Genomic DNA, 15,956 nt, shown 5'->3' on the forward strand with positions numbered 1-15,956 from the left:
CCATAGAAATGCATTGGGATTATTTTGGACAGGTTTTGGTGAGAGTGAACCCTTTCGCTTCGCCTCTTCCTTTCTGCTGATATACACTGAGTATACCAAACATTAGGAACACCTTCCTAATATTGAGTTGCCCTCAGAACAGCCTCAATTCTTCGGGGCATGGACTCTACAAGGTGTCGAAAGCGTTCCACAGGGATGCTGGCCCATGTTGACTCCAATGCTTCCCACAGTTGTGTCAAGTAGGCTTGATGTCCTTTGGGTGGTGGACCATTCTTGATACACACAGGAAACTGTTGAGCGGGAAAATCCCAGCAGCGTTGTAGTTGTTGACACAAACCGGTGCGCCTGGCACCTAGTACCATACCCCATTCAAAGGCACTAAGTTATTTGCTGCTGTGCATTCTTGAAATCACTTGCATCGTTTGAACTTGTGTTAAATCCACTCCTCAGGTCATTGAGGACCACAAACACTTTTGTCCCTAATAGTATCCTAAAGTAAGCCAGCCAGTCATCAGCTTTGAACCTTACTCACACATTATTTACAGCCTGAATATGCATCACTTGGACAAGGGTCCCAAACAAGCTTGTCTGGGTCAATTCAAGGAGAATTGCTCTATTATTTTTATGTCTGATTACGAGGACGTAGCTGTAACTACCACTCGGGCACAGATAACAAAGATGTATTTAGAGCTAAATAATATTGAGTGTACCTTTGTTTAAAGCTGGAATCAATACGTTTTAAACCGTGTCCATTTTTCATTTAGCCGCGTCATGTCTGTGCAGAGGAGGGGTCAGGAGATAAATGGGCTGGATCTTCTAAATCCCCTGTTGCCGTTATCATAAGTGTTGAACAACCACGGGTTTTAAAGATCGGGCGTTAGGGGAGGCAGGCCACACAAAGAAAGTTAATAGATTTAGAAAATTGAGATGGATTGTGCAGCAGACATATTTAGAATGTTCCATTGGTTTGGCAGGAAGATGGACAAATATGATCAGGGGTTGTGGTGGTGGTGGATAAAACAGAGTACACACACACACACACAGGGCAGCAGCAGAGAATGTATCCTGCCTCACAGATAAAGGCGTTAGTGTGAAGATATGTTGAGTGAGTGTGTGTCTCTGTTATGGTTAGTACTGTAATGGCTGGATCTGTCATAGTTTGAAGTCCAGAACTGCCTTATTGCAGATGAGTTCACCCGTGAATTGTCACTGAAGGGTCCTAATTGACAAGCAGTTCCTTTCTCAGGGCAACAGGGGGAAACCGCTAGCTGTCGATGGATGCTTCAGCCAGGGAATACGGGAGGAAATCTTTCCGTCTCTGATTTAGGGGCAGGCAGGAGGAAGAGCTTGAGTGCTGTTAAATGGCACAAGCTAGAGACGGGAGTTAACAGACTTAACACATTGTTTCAGATAAGCACAGAATGTTCTGAATCAGAAGGTCTCTATTCCATTTGATAATGTATTCTTGTATCTATAGTGTTGATCAGTGTTACATGTATTCTTGTATCTATAATGTTGAGCAGTGTTAGATGTATTCTTGTATCTATAATGTTGATCAGTGCTACATTTATTCTTGTATCTATAATGTTAGTCAGTGTTACATGTATTCTTGTATCTATAATGTTGATCAGTGTTACATGTGTTCTTGTATCTATAATGTTGATCAGTGTTACATGTATTCTTGTATCTATAATGTTGATCAGTGTTACATGTGTTCTTGTGTCTATAATGTTGATCAGTGTTACATGTGTTCTTGTATCTATAATGTTGATCAGTGCTACATTTATTCTTGTATCTATAATGTTAGTCAGTGTTACATGTATTCTTGTATCTATAATGTTGATCAGTGTTACATGTGTTCTTGTATCTATAATGTTGATCAGTGTTACATGTATTCTTGTATCTATAATGTTGATCAGTGTTACATGCGTTCTTGTATCTATAATGTTGGTCGGTGTTACATGTATTCTTGTATCTATAATGTTGATCAGTGTTACATGTGTTCTTGTATCTATAATGTTGGTCGGTGTTACATGTATTCTTGTATCTATAATGTTGATCAGTGTTACATGTATTCTTGTATCTGTAATGTTGGTCGGTGTTACATGTATTCTTGTATCTATAATGTTGATCAGTGTTACATGTGTTCTTGTGTCTATAATGTTGATCAGTGTTACATGTGTTCTTGTGTCTATAATGTTGATCAGTGTTACATGTATTCTTGTATCTATAATGTTGGTCAGTGTTACATGTATTCTTGTATCTATAATGTTGATCAGTGCTACATGTATTCTTGTATTCTTGTATCTATAATGTTGGTCAGTGTTACATGTATTCTTGTATCTATAATGTTGATCAGTGTTACATGTATTCTTGTATCTATAATGTTGATCAGTGTTACAAGAATACATGTATCTATAATGTTGATCAGTGTTACATGTGTTCTTGTATCTATAATGTTGATCAGTGTTACATGTATTCTTGTATCTAATGTTGATCAGTGTTACATGTGTTCTTGTATCTATAATGTTGGTCAGTGTTAGATGTATTCTTGTATCTATAATGTTGATCAGTGTTACATGTGTTCTTGTATCTATAATATTGATCAGTGTTAGATGTATTCTTGTATCTATAATGTTGGTCAGTGTTAGATGTATTCTTGTATCTATAATATTGATCAGTGTTAGATGTATTCTTGTATCTATAATGTTGATCAGTGTTACATGTGTTCTTGTATCTATAATATTGATCAGTGTTAGATGTATTCTTGTATCTATAATGTTGATCAGTGTTACATGTGTTCTTGTATCTATAATGTTGGTCAGTGTTAGATGTATTCTTGTATCTATAATGTTGATCAGTGTTACATGTGTTCTTGTATCTATAATATTGATCAGTGTTAGATGTATTCTTGTATCTATAATGTTGGTCAGTGTTACATGCGTTCTTGTATCTATAATGTTGGTCAGTGTTAGATGTATTCTTGTATCTATAATGTTGATCAGTGTTACATGTGTTCTTGTGTCTATAATGTTGATTTGTGTTACATGTGTTCTTGTATCTATAATGTTGGTCAGTGCTACATGCCACAAGTGGAATACACCCCTTTTATTTAGCACTGTGTTTTTTTCCGGCTAAAACTGCTTTTAGAACCTGTAGAGAGAGACAACACAGCCAAAGATTTTGTGTTTCCTATTTTGGAACCAGTCATTGTGTCCAATGACAAACATCTCTCTCCTACATTCTGTCCTATTTTCTATAATATTCACATAATTATGGCATGATGCATCTCTTCCCTCCCTTCAATAATGTATTTTTTTCTCTATGGCTCTTATTTTCCATCCATTATCTCTCCCCAGCCTCAGATACATTGTATTTATGGTGCTCCAGTATACTCTATGAATGTCTGACTCTGCAATGACATTATATTTCATCAGTACAATATAGATGATACTATTGCGGATACTACTGCAAATCATCAATAAATCGAAACATGAAAGCAAACATTTATTTAGCCTTCGACATCCCAAAGACAAATAGCAAAAGCATTTTCAATCGGTCCCCCTGACAGACAGTTGGTAGTCTTTTAGGTTGCAGTCTAAAAATTGAATTACCTCATATTGGATCCTATAAAAGTCCAGTTGGGGGGATTTTCTTTCTGTGATGTAATTTGAGGTATCCAATTTTCCTCGTATTTACTGTCTATATTTTTGTCAATTTGGCAGAGGAACACATTGTATGTGATGGTGCTTCGGTGTCACCGGTGTCGTCGCGGTACGGTGGTTTTGGCTCTCGTCGGCCCTGGAGGCCAGTGTGTGGGAAGAGAGGGTGGCTCTATGGGGGCTTTGGAGCCGCTCTCGGCCCGTCCCTTTGGGCTCCACCAGGTCTGCATCCACTCCTCTCATTCATGAAGGGGTCAAAATGCGGGTCAAAACATCCCATTAGACTGGAGAGACGCGCTGGTGTGTAGGCGTAGATGAAACTGGGTATTTTGGGGTGGCTTTGGTATAGGCTGCAGCTGGTAATAGTTATTTCGCCTCACTCTCTCACAAGTCCAAAGATGCCAAAAACTATTGGTTTACACAAAAGAAGAAGGAAAAAAAACAACTCAATTGTTTGGTAAAGAGTACAATGAGGAGGCTGGTGAACAACCTGAGTATGTTAGTGGGGTCGCGACCCAAAGTGGGCCACTGATATGTTAATGGTGGATCGCGACATGTCAGAGTAAAATATATATATATATATATAGCCTATATATTTTGTACATTTATTAGGAACTCCCTCTGGGCTCTCACCTTACGGTTGAGTGTTAGAATAGTAAAATACACAAGGTGCAATTTCAAAATTTGGTTGTGCCTCAGCAGTTTTCATCTTGTTATGTCAGTCACTGACAGTCACTCAGTCATGTCAGCGAATAATTTTTAGATTGGTAAATGAATCTATCCAGTTTATCTAAACTTGAAGTAATCAAGACTGAATACCAACCGGACATGGAGGGCACACAGACCCACAATGCTGTTTACTTTCTGCATCTACGTCATATCGCTGAGTCTACCTTTAAAACTGAAAAGATTTCACTCCATCCCATGGCAAAATGAGTAGAATTGCTGAAAATTGTTATAAAATTGCAAAAAAGGGCCCCCATAAGGGGGCATGTTTTCAGGAGCTTGAGCCCATGGAAAAGACTGAATTTCTCATTTAGGTCCCACCCAAAAAACTGGTAAAATTCCCAGAACATTAGCTAAGATTCCCATTAAGTTCAAGTTATGGTTTTATCTAATGTTAGGATGATAACTAAATTTTTTATTTTTTTTAATTACCCAAAAAATTATTCTGGGAACTTTTAAAGAACAGATGAAATGTGTTCTGGGAACATTCTGGTAACATCAGGTTATTTTGTTTTGCACCCTAAAAGAATCAAACACACAACTGGCAGAATCAACCACACAACTGGACAGTTTTTGTATTTTGAGAACATATATTTTGTGATATCCCCATAATGTTCTCACCAGAATGTTTCTATAGAGTAATGAAACATTCTGGGAACCTTTTAAAGAACAGATGAAATGTGTTCTAGGGATATTTTTGCAACATCAGATTGAATGTTTTATACAAACATTCTATAATCATCAGCACGACTGGACAGTTTTTATGTTATGAGAACATTTGCCACAACCTAACGAATGTTCTGGGAACTTTCACAGAAACAGTTTTGGTTTGCTGGGCAGGCTGAAAAAGTATAACACCCTCTGTCCTAGACAATTGCTGCCAACTATTTGTTTTACACCCTCTGGCATGTAGGCCTATAGATAGGGCCTGTGTTTTGAAGATCTGACCTAGAAAAACTCAGGGCCTTAGTTATATAGCCTATATGGTTCCAGAGGTTTTCCTAGTCAGTACATGTAGTGAGGACTTCCAGGGCTATCACTAACAGGAACTGCTAACCACTTTCTCTTTGCTTGATTAAGGGCTTGTCCAGGTGTACCATCCAGCTAGCATCTGTCGCGGCCGCTGCTGTCGTGGCTCTCTGACCTCGGCCTCCCTCCTCCTCCATCCCAATGTAACCTTTTGCTCCCTCTGTCTGTGTAGGGAGGGATAGAAATGTGGAGGGCGAGAGAGACTGACAGTGTGCGCTCCCCTGCTCAGTAAATATGAACTGCACCCAGTAGACAGACTCATTCATCACAGGGGAAAGGGAGAGAGGGAGGAGGGGGACAGAGAGGGGCAGAATGGAGGGTACAGGAAAGGAGCAAGGAGGAGAGGAAAGGAGCGAGCGAAGGAGCGGCAACAGAGAAGTGACCACCGTATAGCCAAAGAAGAAGGGAGAAAGAGGGAGAGGGGCAATTGGAGGAGGCAGATGGGGAGAGGACGAGAGGATTGAGGGATAAATAGAGGATAGTGGGTGTATTTGGGGAAGCATAGGAAACAGGAAGACTGATGAAATGTAGAGGGACAGAGAATGGATTCTATATTGTTTGAGCTCTTACAAGTGTGATTCCTGACAATGTGTAGATCCTGATGTCATTCTAACTATGAAGACAGACAGGCTTCGGATCTCAATTTTAGAGACTTGTTGAACCTCAGACCTTGGCCTTCAATCACTTCATTTCTTAAAGGGAAGTGTATTGTAAGGGAGTTCCACATCAACCAAACAAAACATATATTTACTGCGTTGTGGTCATTTTCCCTCCATGCTTTTTACACTATTAACCCTAGTTTTGATGCCATTAGCATTATGTTGAGACCTTTCCTACTGAATTAACTCAAACTAGCACACTAAACATTACCAAGGCAACTAGACTGTGCACATCATTAGGCCTATACCTCATATACCTTCACTTTCAAAATCCCCTCTTCTCTACGGACCCTGCAACTCCTCCATTTAAAGCACCTTCCCTTTTCTTTCTCACCCTAAACCTCCCCCTCTCTGCCTTTCCCTCCATCTCTCCGTCCTCCACAAAGAAAGACAGGAGAGAGGGAAGATGGCTGTGGCAGATGCCATATTTCGACTTTCTGTCAGTGTGATTAATATTGACACGGTGTGTTTCTTACCAGAGGGTTGTTGACTGTGTGTGTTGTGTTTTGATTTCATTATTCTGTGCTCAGGCAGTTTTTCTTAAAGATCTTACAATAACAGATGTGGGGTCTGAAATAGAGACACATATCGGGATGGGTTGAGTGCACTGGTCATATCACTAGTAGACATTGGTCATCAGTCCTCCTATCTGGACATGTCTTACCCATTCAGGGTGGGCTATGCAGAGGCCTTATCAACTGTGACCCCCATGTATGTCTATGCCTGTGTTCATATTTCTAAAGAACTTCCCCTCTGGACTCGAGAGGGATTTAGGCTAATCATTCATTTCAGTGTGAACAGTTGAGGAGGAAGAATCAAATCAATATCTAAATGTTGACTGCTGAGGAGAATAAATGAAGCAATGTGACAGAAAGGGAAAGGTTGAGAGACAGGAGAGAGAAAGAGGACGGGAAAGAAACAAAGATAAACTTTTACGAATAAACAAATAAAAGGCGAAACCGGGAAGAGAGTGCTAGATACGCTAGAGGCCGACGGGGGGGAAACAGTTGTCGCTGGAGACTTGTATTGACTTTTCCCCCTCCTCAATCGCACGTGACTGGAGCCTGTGTGGGGGCTGAGAGAGAGAGAGAGACTGAGGGAGAGAGACTGGAGGAGAAATGAGAAAATAAATGACTCTGGAAAGATATGACGATAGGCTACACGCGGCTTTAAATCTGAAAGGGAATTCGCGACACACTCGACCAATTTGTCACTGCGCTCTTTACCTTTTTTCATTTATTTTTTTTGTACTTTCCCCCCTATTATTTTCGCCGCTTCAACACCCCGATGCCCCTAATTTACCCCGCTTTTCCCGTCTATCCAATTCTTCTTCACCCCATCCTGTTCCATCCGTTCTCTTTACACATTTCCCACATTGTTTTTGTCTTGGTTAGGCTACTGTTCGCCTAAAATTGTATCTGTTTGTCTTTTTCTTTTTTGCATTAGGCTATTATGTATTATTAATAATAAACTACCTGCTTACATTTAACCCATGATCAACCACTTCCATGATGCTACTCTCCGCGTGGGATCATGCTACTTAACCCATAGGCTACCCAAAACGAGTGTCTTTATTTGTGCCCGTTTATAATTTATGACAAATCCATAAATCTATCAACCTAAACTACTTGTCTTTCAATAGGTCTACCTTCATCTGTAACTACACCCACGGATCTGTGCCCACTCTCCCTCCTCCTCCTCCCCAAACATATCAAAATCTAAGAGAGAGGTGGGAAATGAGATGCATCGAAAAAAAAGAATGAGGGGAACCAACAGTAAAGGATGGTTGGAAAAATGGGTGGAAGAATGAAATGGAAAAGAGAAAAGCAAGAAAACGCAGACTTAAAGTATACCCCCCTCTTTTATTTAATTTAGACGCCAGGCGAAAATCGATTCTGCCATTCGATACGCAATCCGAATCAAGGCGAATTAAGCGGGCGGAAATTAACTCTGAAAATATTTTTGATGGAGTGGCTTGTAGTCTCTCGGCCAAATGGACTGCAAAGTGGAACAAATGACAGGGGCCTAGTGGTGGAGACAGCGCCGCTCCATCTTCCATTAGGCCGTAATGGGATAGGTCCAGCCCCCTAGCTCGACTCGGCTGCATTAATCAAAACAGCCGCTATATGAAGATTTATGGTTCTCCCGTCGTCTCCGCTCCACTCCAGCGCCGCCGAAGCCAAAGCCAGTTCTCGGTGTGTGTGTGTGTGTGTGTGTTTGAAGAAAGGAGGGGGTGATCTCTCTCTCTCTCTCTCTCTCTCTCTCCCTCCCCACATACCTTGCATATACACAAACAGAGTCGCGTGTCTCGCTATGTGCACATGCTCCTTTATTCCGGGACTGTGTAATCGCATCTTGTCATTTTTGTCTACATGCATGTTATAGGACCTGTTTCTTCGACTGGTGCCTCTTATGGAGCTAGGTGATAGTCTATACTTGATGTAGTGCAGGGTGACAGGATGCTTTGGTTCTGAGTTTCTACAGACTACATTCATAGTTTTAATATATACTGTATGTCTGTGACGCTGAAAGGAAAGCAGGCAAATGCCATCTGTTTTTCTTTTATTACTGTTTATGACTGAACTGACTGAACTGACAGTTTTTTTCCGAACCACAAACTTTTCATGAACAAATAAATCCTTAGGATACCACTGGCCAACAACCCTTAACTCAGGCATTCAACAGTGGGACTTTAATGATAGCTCAGCCTAGTGGCTGTACTGAACCATCCCTCCAGGTGGGTGATCTGTGGCCCAGTGAGAGATAGAGAGGGAGGGCCACTGCTGTGCTGGGGCAGGGGGAGACAATCTGACTGACTAGCATTATGTCCTGGGAACAAGCCAAAAAACTTAAGCCCACTTTTGATGAAATTAGACTGATCGGCCCACCGCTGAGAGACCCTGTCTGAATGTGTGTGTGGTTGAAACAGGGAGCATGACTGGAGGTCTCCCAATGGATGACCTCATGCCGGTGTCCCTTATTTCCCAATCTCTCTCTCTCACACACACATACGCACACACAGTGACTTCTCTCCTTAACGCCTAACTTTTCCCAGCTCTCTCCTCTTCCCCCTACCTCTTCACTTCCTGTATCTTCTCCATTTTCCTTTCTCTTTGGGACCAATTATTTCTACCTGTCCCACCTCTTTCCCCTCTATATACCTCCCTATCTTTTTCCACTTTAGCCTATTCCCTTCGACCCCCGTCCCTAGCTCTCCCATGCGGATAACCAAACCAACATGGAGACATCTCTATATCCATCTATCTATCTCTTCTTTCCTTTTGCCCTCCCTCTTTTCCCTTTTCCTCTTTCTTTCACTGGCGCGTGGAGGGGAAGCTTGCTGCCAGTTTCAGCCTGCCGAAGGGTTTATTTAAATTAGAAACGCTTCAATCTCCTCCTCCCCCTCTTTCTCTCTCTCTTTCTCTCATTCTCTATCTCCCCTTCTTTCTCTCTCCCCCACCTTCCTGTTGAAGCCTCCAGAGTCCAGTCAACACTGGGCAACTTTGTTTGTAGATGGAAGGGAAAGAGTGGAGGACGGACGGGGAGGAAGGAAGTGAGGAAATGAAGGGAGGGAAAGTAGAGGTGGGAGAGAAGGAGTTAGAGAGAGGTCAGGGGAGACCTGCTAGTCAGTGTTCGTTAGTTCCTCCCTCCTCTCATGGCTCATTCCGCTCCGATTAGGCCTTTTAAAACGTCCTCTTCACTTGACTTTGTCTGTAGGCTACTGCTCTGCCTCCTAGACATCCTAGTATAGCACCCTACCCTGTAGGTTACTGCTCTGCTTCCTAGACATCCTATCAGAGCACCACTACCCTGTAGGCTACTGCTCTGCCTCCTAGACATCCTAGTATAGTACCCCTACCCTGTAGGCTACTGCTCTGCCCACTAGACATCCTATCAGAGCACCCCTACCCTGTAGGCTACTGCTCTGCCTCCTAGACATCCTAGTATAGTACCCCTACCCTGTAGGCTACTGCTCTGCCCACTAGACATCCTATCAGAGTACCCCTACCCTGTAGACTACTGCTCTGCCTCCTAGACATCCTAGTATAGTTCCCCTACCCTGTAGGCTACTGCTCTGCTTCCTCGACATCCTATTAGAGTACCCCTACCCTGTAGGCTAATGCTCTGCCTCCTAGACATCCTATCAGAGCACCCCTACCCTGTAGGCTACTGCTCTGCCTCCTAGACATCCTATCAGAGCACCCCTACCCTGTAGGCTACTGCTCTGCTTCCTAGACATCCTATCAGAGTACCCCTACCCTGTAGGCTACTGCTCTGCCTCCTAGACATCCTATCAGAGCAGCCCTACCCTGTAGGCTACTGCTCTGCTTCCTAGACATCCAATCAGAGCACCCCTACCCTGTAGGCTACTGCTCTGCTCACTAGACATCCTATCAGAGCACCCCTACCCTGTAGGCTACTGCTCTGCCTCCTAGACATCCTAGTATAGTACCCCTACCCTGTAGGCTACTGCTCTGCCCACTAGACATCCTATCAGAGCACCCCTACCCTGTAGGCTACTGCTCTGCTTCCTAGACATCCTAGTATAGCACCCCTACCCTGTAGGCTACTGCTCTGCCTCCTAGACATCCCAGTATAGTACCCCTACCCTGTAGGCTACTGCTCTGCTTCCTAGACATCCTATCAGAGCACCCCTACCCTGTAGGCTACTGCTCTGCCTCCTAGACATCCTAGTATAGTACCCCTACCCTGTAGGCTACTGCTCTGCCCACTAGACATCCTATCAGAGCACCCCTACCCTGTAGGCTACTGCTCTGCTTCCTAGACATCCTATCAGAGTACCCCTACCCTGTAGACTACTGCTCTGCTTCCTAAACATCCTATCAGAGCACCCCTACCCTGTAGACTACTGCTCTGCCTCCTAGACATCCTAGTATAGTTCCCCTACCCTGTAGGCTACTGCTCTGCTTCCTAGACATCCTATCAGAGTACCCCTACCCTGTAGGCTACTGCTCTGCCTCCTAGACATCCTATCAGAGCACCCCTACCCTGTAGGCTACTGCTCTGCCTCCTAGACATCCTATCAGAGAACCCCTACCCTGTAGGCTACTGCTCTGCCCACTAGACATCCTATCAGAGCACCTCTACCCTGTAGGCTACTGCTCTGCCCACTAGACATCCTATCAGAGCACCCCTACCCTGTAGGCTACTGCTCTGCCCACTAGACATCCTATCAGAGCACCCCTACCCTGTAGGCTACTGCTCTGCCTCCTAGACATCCTATCAGAGCAGCCCTACCCTGTAGGCTACTGCTCTGCTTCCTAGACATCCAATCAGAGCACCCCTACCCTGTAGGCTACTGCTCTGCTCACTAGACATCCTATCAGAGCACCCCTACCCTGTAGGCTACTGCTCTGCCTCCTAGACATCCTAGTATAGCACCCCTACCCTGTAGGCTACTGCCCTGCTTCCTAGACATCCTAGTATAGCACCCCTACCCTGTAGACTACTGCTCTGCCTCCTAGACATCCTAGTATAGTACCCCTACCCTGTAGGCTACTGCTCTGCTTCCTAGACATCCTATCAGAGCACCCCTACCCTGTAGGCTACTGCTCTGCCCACTAGACATCCTAGTATAGCACCCCTACCCTGTAGGCTACTGCTCTGCCCACTAGACATCCTAGTATAGCATCCCTACCCTGTAGGCTACTGCTCAGCTTCCTAGACATCCTATCAGAGCACCCCTACCCTGTAGGCTACTGCTCTGCCTCCTAGACATCCTATCAGAGCACCCCTACCCTGTAGGCTACTGCTCTGCCTCCTAGACATCCTATCAGAGCCCCCCTACCCTGTAGGCTACTGCTCTGCCCACTAGACATCCTAGTATAGCACCCCTACCCTGTAGGCTACTGCTCTGCCCACTAGACATCCTAGTATAGCATCCCTACCCTGTAGGCTACTGCTCAGCTTCCTAGACATCCTATCAGAGCACCCCTACCCTGTAGGCTACTGCTCTGCCTCCTAGACATCCTATCAGAGCACCCCTACCCTGTAGGCTACTGCTCTGCCTCCTAGACATCCTATCAGAGCCCCCCTACCTTGTAGGCTACTGCTCTGCCTACTAGACATCCTATCAGAGCACCCCTACCCTGTAGACTACTGCTCTGCCTCCTAGACATCCTATCAGAGCACCCCTACCCTGGAGGCTACTGCTCTGCCCACTAGACATCCTAGTATAGTACCCCTACCCTGTAGGCTACTGCTCTGCCCACAAGACATCCTATCAGAGCACCCCTACCCTGTAGACTACTGCTCTGCCTCCTAGACATCTTATCAGAGCACCCCTACCCTGGAGGCTACTGCTCTGCCCACTAGACATCCTAGTATAGCACCCCTACCCTGTAGGCTACTGCTCTGCCCACTAGACATCCTATCAGAGCACCCCTACCCTGTAGGCTACTGCTCTGCTTCCTAGACATCCTAGTATAGCACCCCTACCCTGTAGGCTACTGCTCTGCTTCCTAGACATCCTATCAGAGCATCCCTACCCTGTAGGCTACTGCTCTGCCTCCTAGACATCCTATCAGAGCACCCCTACCCTGTAGGCTACTGCTCTGCTTCCTAGACATCCTAGTATACCCCCCTACCCTGTAGGCTACTGCTCTGCCTCCTATACATCCTATCAGAGCAACCCTACCCTGTAGGCTACTGCTCTGCCCACTAGACATCCTAGTATAGCACCCCTACCCTGTAGGCTACTGCTCTGCTTCCTAGACATCCTATCAGAGTACCCCTACCCTGTAGACTACTGCTCTGCTTCCTAAACATCCTATCAGAGCACCCTTACCCTGTAGACTACTGCTCTGCCTCCTAGACATCCTAGTATAGTTCCCCTACCCTGTAGGCTACTGCTCTGCTTCCTAGACATCCTATCAGAGTACCCCTACCCTGTAGGCTACTGCTCTGCCTCCTAGACATCCTATCAGAGCACCCCTACCCTGTAGGCTACTGCTCTGCCTCCTAGACATCCTATCAGAGAACCCCTACCCTGTAGGCTACTGCTCTGCCCACTAGACATCCTATCAGAGCACCTCTACCCTGTAGGCTACTGCTCTGCCCACTAGACATCCTATCAGAGCACCCCTACCCTGTAGGCTACTTCTCTGCTTCCTAGACATCCTATCAGAGTACCCCTACCCTGTAGGCTACTGCTCTGCCTCCTAGACATCCTATCAGAGCAGCCCTACCCTGTAGGCTACTGCTCTGCTCACTAGACATCCTATCAGAGCACCCCTACCCTGTAGGCTACTGCTCTGCCTCCTAGACATCCTAGTATAGCACCCCTACCCTGTAGGCTACTGCCCTGCTTCCTAGACATCCTAGTATAGCACCCCTACCCTGTAGACTACTGCTCTGCCTCCTAGACATCCTAGTATAGTACCCCTACCCTGTAGGCTACTGCTCTGCTTCCTAGACATCCTATCAGAGCACCCCTACCCTGTAGGCTACTGCTCTGCCCACTAGACATCCTAGTATAGCACCCCTACCCTGTAGGCTACTGCTCTGCCCACTAGACATCCTAGTATAGCATCCCTACCCTGTAGGCTACTGCTCAGCTTCCTAGACATCCTATCAGAGCACCCCTACCCTGTAGGCTACTGCTCTGCCTCCTAGACATCCTATCAGAGCACCCCTACCCTGTAGGCTACTGCTCTGCCTCCTAGACATCCTATCAGAGCCCCCCTACCCTGTAGGCTACTGCTCTGCCCACTAGATATCCTAGTATAGCACCCCTACCCTGTAGGCTACTGCTCTGCCCACTAGACATCCTAGTATAGCATCCCTACCCTGTAGGCTACTGCTCAGCTTCCTAGACATCCTATCAGAGCACCCCTACCCTGTAGGCTACTGCTCTGCCTCCTAGACATCCTATCAGAGCACCCCTACCCTGTAGGCTACTGCTCTGCCTCCTAGACATCCTATCAGAGCCCCCCTACCTTGTAGGCTACTGCTCTGCCTACTAGACATCCTATCAGAGCACCCCTACCCTGTAGACTACTGCTCTGCCTCCTAGACATCCTATCAGAGCACCCCTACCCTGGAGGCTACTGCTCTGCCCACTAGACATCCTAGTATAGTACCCCTACCCTGTAGGCTACTGCTCTGCCCACAAGACATCCTATCAGAGCACCCCTACCCTGTAGACTACTGCTCTGCCTCCTAGACATCTTATCAGAGCACCCCTACCCTGGAGGCTACTGCTCTGCCCACTAGACATCCTAGTATAGCACCCCTACCCTGTAGGCTACTGCTCTGCCCACTAGACATCCTATCAGAGCACCCCTACCCTGTAGGCTACTGCTCTGCTTCCTAGACATCCTAGTATAGCACCCCTACCCTGTAGGCTACTGCTCTGCTTCCTAGACATCCTATCAGAGCATCCCTACCCTGTAGGCTACTGCTCTGCCTCCTAGACATCCTATCAGAGCACCCCTACCCTGTAGGCTACTGCTCTGCTTCCTAGACATCCTAGTATACCCCCCTACCCTGTAGGCTACTGCTCTGCCTCCTATACATCCTATCAGAGCAACCCTACCCTGTAGGCTACTGCTCTGCCCACTAGACATCCTAGTATAGCACCCCTACCCTGTAGGCTACTGCTCTGCTTCCTAGACATCCTATCAGAGCACCCCTACCCTGTAGGCTACTGCTCTGCCTCCTAGACATCCTAATATAGTACCCCTACCCTGTAGGCTACTGCTCTGCCTCCTAGACATCCTAGTATAGTACCCCTACCCTGTAGGCTACTGCTCTGCCTCCTAGACATCCTAGTATAGTACCCCTACCCTGTAGGCTACTGCTCTGCCTCCTAGACATCCTAGTATAGTACCCCTACCCTGTAGGCTACTGCTCTGCCTCCTAGACATCCTATCAGAGCACCCCTACCCTGTAGGCTACTGCTCTGCCTCCTAGACATCCTAGTATAGCCCCCCTACCCTGTAGACTACTGCTCTGCCTCCTAGACATCCTAGTATATCTCCCTACCCTGTAGACTACTGCTCTGCTTCTTAGACATCCTAGTATAGCACCCCTACCCTGTAGGCTACTGCTCTGCTTCCTAGACATCCTAGTATAGTATCCCTACCCTGTAGGCTACTGCTCTGCCCACTAGACATCCTAGTATAGCACCCCTACCCTGTAGGCTACTGCTCTGCCCACTAGACATCCTAGTATAGTACCCCTACCCTGTAGGCTACTGCTCTGCTTCCTAGACATCCTAGTATAGTATCCCTACCCTGTAGTCTACTGCTCTGCCCACTAGACATCCTAGTATAGCACCCCTACCCTGTAGGCTACTGCTCTGCTTCCTAGACATCCTATCAGAGCACCCCTACCCTGTAGGCTACTGCTCTGCCTCCTAGACATCCAATCAGAGCACCCCTACCCTGTAGGCTACTGCTCTGCTTCCTAGACATCCTAGTATAGCACCCCTACCCTGTAGGCTACTGCTCTGCCTACTAGACATCCTATCAGAGCACCCCTACCCTGTAGACTACTGCTCTGCCTCCTAGACATCCTATCAGAGCACCCCTACCCTGGAGGCTACTGCTCTGCCCACTAGACATCCTAGTATAGTACCCCTACCCTGTAGGCTACTGCTCTGCCCACAAGACATCCTATCAGAGCACCCCTACCCTGTAGACTACTGCTCTGCCTCCTAGACATCTTATCAGAGCACCCCTACCCTGGAGGCTACTGCTCTGCCCACTAGACATCCTAGTATAGCACCCCTAACCTGTAGGCTACTGCTCTGCCCACTAGACATCCTATCAGAGCACCCCTACCCTGTAGGCTACTGCTCTGCTTCCTAGACATCCTATCAGAGCATCCCTACCCTGTAGGCTACTGCTCTGCCCAC

The sequence above is a fragment of the Salmo trutta genome, chromosome 37 (genome assembly GCF_901001165.1).
Source record: "Salmo trutta chromosome 37, fSalTru1.1, whole genome shotgun sequence".
Taxonomy (NCBI): Eukaryota; Metazoa; Chordata; class Actinopteri; order Salmoniformes; family Salmonidae; genus Salmo; species Salmo trutta.